The 5,695-nt window shown below is 35.5% G+C and overlaps 1 protein-coding gene across 3 annotated transcripts in view; it reads right to left on the reverse strand.

Moving 5' to 3' along the window:
* Positions 1–3,775, reverse strand: part of ppp6r2b (protein phosphatase 6, regulatory subunit 2b) — a 33,849-nt gene extending 30,074 nt beyond the window's left edge. For 2 of the 3 annotated variants that reach the window (XM_048168108.1, XM_048168107.1), the window contains exons 1-2: positions 3,515–3,774; positions 2,054–2,188 (exon numbers count right to left, since the gene is read on the reverse strand). The gene's annotated coding sequence lies outside the window, so the exon portion shown is untranslated. Of the gene's footprint in view, positions 1–2,053; positions 2,189–3,514 lie in introns of all 3 variants that reach the window. The other variant, XM_048168109.1, reaches the window with a different exon arrangement.
* Between the last annotated feature and the right edge of the window lie 1,920 nt (positions 3,776–5,695).

Raw genomic sequence — 5,695 nt, forward strand, 5'->3', positions numbered from 1 at the left:
AGAAGAAGAAAGCAAGCTGCTGTTTTAAAGGGTTTGCTGGCCACTGACTAACTCTTGGTTAGCCAAAAAGTATAAAATGCATAATGCACCAGACCAGATCACTATAAATAATGCATAGTAAAATCCAGAGCAGGTGCTGAACATACAGCAACTATTAAACATTAGTGAGTCAGCTGTAATTACACTCTTGTTGAGCAGCTAAAGAATCAATTGCTTCAGTCAATTAAAGACTATTAGCTGATCTAATTTCATTTGACTTCAGGTTGGACTGTCCCCTGAATCTTACATTGCTTACAGGTGCACCGATCATAATTTGTCATGGCTGATTTCAATTGCCAATTTTTTAATTTATTTGTTGCTTATTTGTTCTATTACAGACCAAACTGGCTTTTAACTAATATATATATATATATATATATATATATATATATATATATATATATATATATATATATATATATAAAAACAGAATGGTCTGACTTTAGCTTTGAAAATGTATGCAACATAAGACACACCTGCACAAAACAATAACAGCAGATGGACCGAATGGAAATGCAAATTCACTTTCTGACAGTAGGTGGCACTTATGGATCAGTAGCGATTTCGTTTGCTTGGTTACCGCTGCACACAAAGCAGCACTGATTTATACAGAGGTAAGAGGAAAAGAAAATGCCATAGAAACTTTTCTGAAGACAGTCAGAGATACATTCGTATAAATCCCAACACCAATTCAATATTTATATTTTTTTCCTATATTTCGTGCATCGTAAACAGTGAGCTTCTTGTGCCTGGTACAGTATTTTCTCTGCTGGTGCGTTCTCTTCTTTGCATCTGTCTTCAGTGTGTCCCGTCTCTGGCCTGTCTAACATCCTGTTTACAGACTTGGTAACAATTCCACACATGCTGTAGGCAGTGGCTAAAAGCTGCAAAGGATCATAAATATGTAGAGAACGCCGTGACAGAAAATCTGAAAAACCTCAGTGTTTATATGACCAAAAACATAGTGCAAGGGAAAAACTAAAAAAAATCTGCCGTTCTGTCCATTCTACCCAACCCCCTGAAGCAAAATGCCGTAGCATTCAGGTAAGAAAGATGTTGCCATAGTGTTCCATTTTAACCATAATGCTATTTAAAGAGTAGACATGGTACGATACAATTTTCAATAATAAACATACCCTTACAATAACTGTTCTGTTAAAGCTGCAGTCCGTAAGTTTTGCCTCTTTGTCGCCATCTCTGTTTGAAACCTGCAATTGTAGTTATTTGCGGAATTATCATCTTTACATGGGTTGTGCATCAGCACGGCTCCTCAGCGGTTGAATCTAATGTTTTCTGTCAGTCACCACATCTGTGTGGATACTGTACTTCAGAATCACTTATTATAGTCTTGGATGTATGACCAAAATAAGAATTTTCACCTGAAAATGTCATCTGATCAAGTAAGTAACAAATCTGCCACTTTTGTTCTGACCAACTGAGAAAAAAAGAATTACAATAAATCCTTTCTGGATTACAATCCACCATCAAAATGATAAGTTTAATTATTGCTGCTGTGAGAAAATGCTATAAATGATCCGTCACCTGCAGCCGCCTCCACATACGATATAGCCTACTAGCTGGGACTCCTTCTTTATGTAAACAGACAATGTCATTCATAAAGACGAACGGCTGCATGCTGGAATTTCCTGCAGAGTCCTACCAGTACCACTCTTCTTAGAAAACATTATTACAAGCTTACCGTTGTGAATCGGTCTAAGGTAAGGAGATAGTTTTGAACATTGGCTGGTTATATACTTGCTCAAAAATTGATTTCGGATAACCCTCTGTCGATCCGACAGTATGTGGGCGGGAATACAAAAATGTGAGTATAATCTCACATTTTTCACGAAAGCCTTGGAGCTGTCAAATGTCTCGTCATCTGGCGGATATATACATGAATTTCTCAGCCCAGGTAACATGGAGTAAATATTGTTCATTTACATATACTACCGGCACTGTAACAATTCAAAGCGTTTCGAAAATCGTCTAAGTTACACTTTAAGCAGTAAATTACCTTTAGGGAGATGGTGTGTTTCCTTGGTTGGGATGCGGAGACCAGTTTACACACATTAATTTTCTTAGATTGAGTGGTCAGTGGTCAGATAACCCATCCATCAGCAAGGGCTGCCTTACATTACAACACAGGAACCTATAGGGACAAAGACAAGTCATCAAGCAATAACTAAGACCAGTGAGGAAAACAGTGGTGAGGACAAAATGCCATGATGCACATTTTTTTAATTAAGCCACATCACAGTTCTGTAATATGACTAGGACTCGGGCTGAATAAGCTCTTGTTTAAACACACATGAAGGTGGTCACAAACCTACAGATAACAGCATGTTCCATTTTAGTCTTTTAATGGGATTAATCAGTGTATGCAGCGGATATGAGGTCAGACGCTAGCCTAAACCACATCATACAGTTTTACAGACCATTACTGGACTGCATCTATGACAACACACATCTAAATAGAGCGCCCTCACAGAGAGAAATACTACAACAGCTATTTTTATGACTTTTCCAGCACTAGATAAATCAAATATTTCCAGATAGATAATGTGAAAGATATAGATATAACTATCAATAGATAAAAAGATTGACAGACTATAGATAGATAGAAAATGTAATGTATATGAAATGAAATATGTTGATGTCTGAATCTCTAATGTGTAAAATTAAGATTATTGTGTAAAGTGAGGTTTTAACATTATTAACATCAGTCAGCAAATACTAATTGAAATCGTGTGTTTGGTGAAAGCAAGAATGCTACAGAGATCAACATGTGTGTGATCAAATCATACAGTCCACGGCGCAACACACACACACACACACACACACACACACACACACACACACACTTTACGCCCACGCGTACGTGTGAGACAGGGTTTCGGGCATTCAATGACAATCTGACGACTGTACGACGACCATGTTCTTTTTCACTAAAATACGTCTTTATCTTAACAGGGTGAAATCACATCCCTCGTTCAAGATCAATGTCAGACACACACAGCGGCCTCGCTCAATGTCACTGCCCATGATCCACCAATCAGAACGCAGAAACGAGACTCGAAATGCCAATCAGAACGCTACGAATTTGCATGCTTATTTACTGGATGTTGCAAAGCATTATAAATACCTCCGCTGCCAAAAGCCTTTAAATCGTATTAAACTCATTTGCATAAACAAAGGTAAACATACTCAGAAGCGTGTCGAGGAGATGTTACCACGTACAGCTCTTATTTGATCTCAGAATATATGATGGCTGTAATATGAGCATACATTTCAAGGTGAAAGGCATTTCTGTTTAACAGTCATGGGATATTTAATAATTGCTCATATGTCACGTGAGTCCATGTGCAGGTCATAAACGCGTCTGTACTGTCCACCAGAGACGATCGACTAGCTTATAAACGCACAGAAATAGTGAAAAACAACATTACTGTGAACAAATAAACTGCTGTGAACTTACCAGAAACAGTTTGAGATGTCAGACAAACAAACAGCAATCTGTGATCAGACCTGTTCTGTAGGGTGTCAGAGGGGAGATGTGATCTTTTGTTTACGATGCATCATCCTGCATCCATAGATCCCCAACGTCCTCCCTCCTTCAGCAGCCCTGCTTCAGCACTGGCCCCTTCAGAGCTTTAAACTGTTAGCAGAAAAAGATTTTGACATTATTTCTTAAGTCAAAATGGCCGACAAGGAAACACGGACGCGCACGCTCTGTGTGTGAACGCGCTTGGGCGTTCTGTTCAATTTATCATGTATTGGTTTAGTTTTATGGGAAGAGTGAAACATTGCTCTTAATAATACATATAAATATAAACATAACATACATACAAACATCAAAAATCTAATATAAAATTACGTTTTTTTCCCCACTAGGTTTTATAAGGAAATAAAACTGAATATCAATATATTACTATTATGATATATTATATTAGTATAATATATTATTCAGTGATTATAACATGTTTTGAAAGTTTCAATAAGTTTTTATTATTATTATTTATTTATTTTTTAGTTTAAACCACATAAATGTTTTTGGTAAAAAAGTGGGGGTTCACCTGAATACTTTGTACATTTCCAAATATATTAAATATAGGCACAAAATAGGTTAATTAATTAATACAATTCATTATTATTAATAATTAATGATTGAATGTATTATTTTCTAAAGACAAAATAGACATTTAAACAAATGCAGTCATTAGAAATGAAATGAAAGACTACTAGAGCATGCAGTAGGGGTAAGATGAGCCAGTGGGTAAGTTGACCTACCCCCTGTATCTTATTGAACATAAACTTTTATTGTCATGTGACAATATATTTTGGAACCACCCATCATTTGTGCCAGACTGTGAAAAGGAGAAGCACATGGAAGGAGTGGAAGTCGCTTATTTACTTTAATAACTGTTTTTGGCTTGTCAAAGTAAAATTTTAACATAACAGATGTAATGGCTGTTTCATCAAAGCAAATTTGTTCAGGTCTAAAAATATTTATGATGCATATTGGTGATTTAACAACGTATAAAACTATGCAAGTCATTTAGCTAAATATTAGCCTGAACTGGTAAGCTAGCTTGTTTTTCCTAAAATGGCAGCTATGGGGCAAAGTGAGCCAAATGTTGTGGGGTAAATTGAGCCAGTGTTTTAACTTACCCCACAATAAGGCAATGAAGTTAAGTTAAATCTATGAAGTATAAACTGGTATAATTTCATTGTAATATTACGCAACTGGTTTATTTTGTCTTTTTTTTTTCAAGTTTATTTGATAGGAACAGTGTACAAGTACAACAAATCCTTCTCTGATATGAACCAGAGGCTGTTTAATCATATATATCTTTCCACCTGTAGTCCCTAATGGCCTAACATGGTCGACACTGCAGAAAAAAATACCATGTCAAGAACCTTTTGACTAAAATATTTATTTGTTTCAGTGACATTTATTTATTCTTATTTAGTTTTTATTTATTTTTACTCAACAAACTCTTTGTTTAGTCTGTTTTTGGGAAGGTTACAACTTTGGTATTCAACATATTGTTTCAGAAATGCAAAAAATTAAAGAAATTGAAATTTCAACTTCATTTTGTTGGTTTTATTTTGTTTAAGTTAATTTTAAGAAAAGAAATATGAATATTTGTAAACATAAATTTGATTATTAAATTAGTTTTTAAAAGAAGTAAATTATCTTTACAATTTCACATGGGTTTGATTCAGATTCAGTTAGATGGTCAGTTTACACCCACCTACTGACTCGGCTCAACTTACCCATAACCTGGGGTAAATTGAGCCACATGAACACTTTTTATAAGAAGCCATATTTTTAGAACATATTTTTAGATATTTTTAGGAAACATGCTGAAATTACTTAACATACTTTCATTATACTTCTGCTTCATTTTCCCTTATCTTGAGGACCACATAAGTAACAAATGGCTCATCTTACCCCACTCCCCCCTACAGATGTGTAATCAAAACTTTATTTGAGGTTTTAGGGAGAGGCATAATATGACACAATAAAAGCAAATAACACAGATAAATGAAATATAGAAAAACATAATTGTTTCATGTCCAAAAAGACATGATTGTTTATCAATCACACTGTGGCGCAGGAGAGCAAGCGAGCGCGCGCACTGTACTCAGGCAC

The sequence above is a fragment of the Megalobrama amblycephala genome, linkage group LG19, assembly GCF_018812025.1.
Source record: "Megalobrama amblycephala isolate DHTTF-2021 linkage group LG19, ASM1881202v1, whole genome shotgun sequence".
In the NCBI taxonomy this organism is placed as follows: domain Eukaryota; kingdom Metazoa; phylum Chordata; class Actinopteri; order Cypriniformes; family Xenocyprididae; genus Megalobrama; species Megalobrama amblycephala.